Source organism: Marmota marmota, unplaced genomic scaffold (genome assembly GCF_001458135.2).
Source record: "Marmota marmota marmota unplaced genomic scaffold, marMar, whole genome shotgun sequence".
Lineage (NCBI taxonomy): Eukaryota > Metazoa > Chordata > Mammalia > Rodentia > Sciuridae > Marmota > Marmota marmota.
In genome coordinates this window covers 553,811-555,959 of record NW_026000272.1, presented here as the reverse complement: position 1 = coordinate 555,959, position 2,149 = coordinate 553,811, and the positions used below count along the sequence as shown (strand labels likewise).

General features: G+C 43.4%; 1 protein-coding gene across 4 annotated transcripts in view; it reads right to left on the bottom strand.

The window, feature by feature from the left end:
* Positions 1–959, bottom strand: part of Gabra3 (gamma-aminobutyric acid type A receptor subunit alpha3) — a 228,146-nt gene extending 227,187 nt beyond the window's left edge. The window contains exon 1 of one of the 4 annotated variants that reach the window (XM_048796957.1): positions 764–959. The gene's annotated coding sequence lies outside the window, so the exon portion shown is untranslated. Of the gene's footprint in view, positions 1–221; positions 435–763 lie in introns of those variants that run through there. The other 3 variants (XM_015498004.2, XM_048796958.1, XM_048796956.1) reach the window with 3 other exon arrangements.
* Positions 960–2,149: the final 1,190 nt, after the last annotated feature.

The window sequence follows — 2,149 nt, the reverse complement described above, 5'->3', positions numbered from 1 at the left end:
CCGTCCCCAAACCAGATTTTACCCCAGTTCCTCCCTGCCCAGATGCTGTCTCTGGGCTTCCACCAGCCCCACTGGGGAACCCAGGATAGCATCACAGCTGCAGAGCATGTCTCGCCTCCCCGACCAACCCAAGGAGACTCTCAGTACGGGGGAGATGCTATCGCTAAAGGAGACCTGAGCTTGGGGGGAGGGGGAAAAGGAGGAACATCGATGTCTCTTACCAAGCGCCACAGTCACTTTTCCGAAGCAGAGAGGAAAGAAGGATGAACGAACTGAAACAAGTTGGAGGTTGAGCCCCGACAGAGCTCACCTTCTTCTTCTCTTTCTCTGGGTCTCTCTCCTGGTCTCTCTCTCGGTCTGTCTCTCTGGTTTGCTCGCTAGCTTGCGCGCGCTCACGCTCTCCCTCTCTCCCTCCCTTTCTCTCTCTCTCTCTCTCTCTCTCTCTCTCTCTCTCTCTCTCCCCACTCTCTCTGTCAGTCCCTCCCTCCTCTCCTCCCCTCCCCTTTCCCTTCCCCCTTTGCTGGCTTAGGGTTCACCACTGCCTGGAGCTGAGCACGAGGCTGTACTGGGCTCCGAATGCAAAGCTGCAAGGCTTTAGGTCTGTGGTTGTTGTAAGAAAGACTAAAGTAGTATTTTATTCTTTAAGGTTTCCAGCAGAGAAATAGAGGGAAGCTCAGAGATAAGGGGAGGAGCAGGGAAGCAAGGAGAAGAGAAAGAGCAAAAGGGTAAGAGCGAAGAGGAGGATAAAGGAAGTATGGATTACCGTAGCTGGTGTGTGATGCTTACTTGCTGCTCCAAGACAGAAGAGTGAGCTTCCTCCCTTTCTTTCTGTCTCCTTTACATCCCTATGGGCGTGCCTTCTAACCCAGGCTCCAAATAAAGGTCTGACAATCCTGTCTGCTCAGATTCTATCTCCGAGGATAATAAAGAGCTAAAAAATTGTACATCAAAGGGAATGTCATTCACACTCCACGAAGAAGAAAGAGTTCAGCCACATTGATCCCCTAATGACCTAACTTCCACCCCACCCCCTACAAGTAGGAGTGTGGACCCAATTCAAAACTGTCAGCTAGAGCTTCCCTCTACAAAAGACACACAAACAGCAGAACCACGGGATTTCCTTTCAGAATATTCTGAAGGGAACATAGATATATGTAAGTATGTGAGCCTACACATGAGTTTGCACAAGGGGAAGAGGAGACAGAGAAGGAAAATGAATCGATTGACTCAGACATGAAAGAACTGTAATTCTGTTGGGGCAAAAGAACAAACAACCTGGGGATACTACTGTAAAAATACAACATAGGGTGGAAAGAGACTCACGCTAAGACTGAAATAAAGGAACTTAGGTTTGAGTCTGGCCTCTGAAAATTACTGTGTTGCCTTGGATGGGTCAATTCTTCAATCTAGCACTTATTATCCTTGGTGGCTAATTGAATGGGGATGGAAGTACATGATTGTAAAGAATCATTTCATATCCAGCAATCTGGAAACTAAAGACAGGAAACTTTCAGTTGAAGGAGAAGTTGAATCATACAGAACGGAAAATAGACTACCACATTTCAAAGGCTCTCTACAGGTAAGTCCCAAATGGAACCCAAAATTACATTGATTTAACCTTATATTTTTGATGTTTTAGCGGCAATGTGAATATAGGCATATGTATAAATAGAATTCTATAAATTCTCTTATGAAACAATTCAGCTTCTACCTATATATAATAATTAGCATAACGTTTTTCCTAATTCTTCCCTCATATTGTGATTTCCAAGCCATTTAGTCAGAGAAACAAATGGACTTACATTGTATATTTTAAGTATATTGGCCTCAAAAAACATACAGAAATTGAGAAATGGTAGGCATTTAAAATTTTGCCAACAGTGTGAGTGTGCTAATTTCTTCTTAAACTATCATTGTGATTTTCCTCCTAAATACCTACTACTCACTTCTCCTGATTAGTGAGGTACATGTGGTAAAAACACACACTTCTTCAAAAGTATGTATTGAAACATTGAGTGTGTAAAGACAAGAAGAACCATAATGTAGAGTTACTGAACTGAAAGGGTCCATAAAGATAACCATGTTATTGTACAAAAAGACAAACTGAAGAAAACAATAAAATTCACACTAGGTCATGCCAAGTCAGCAG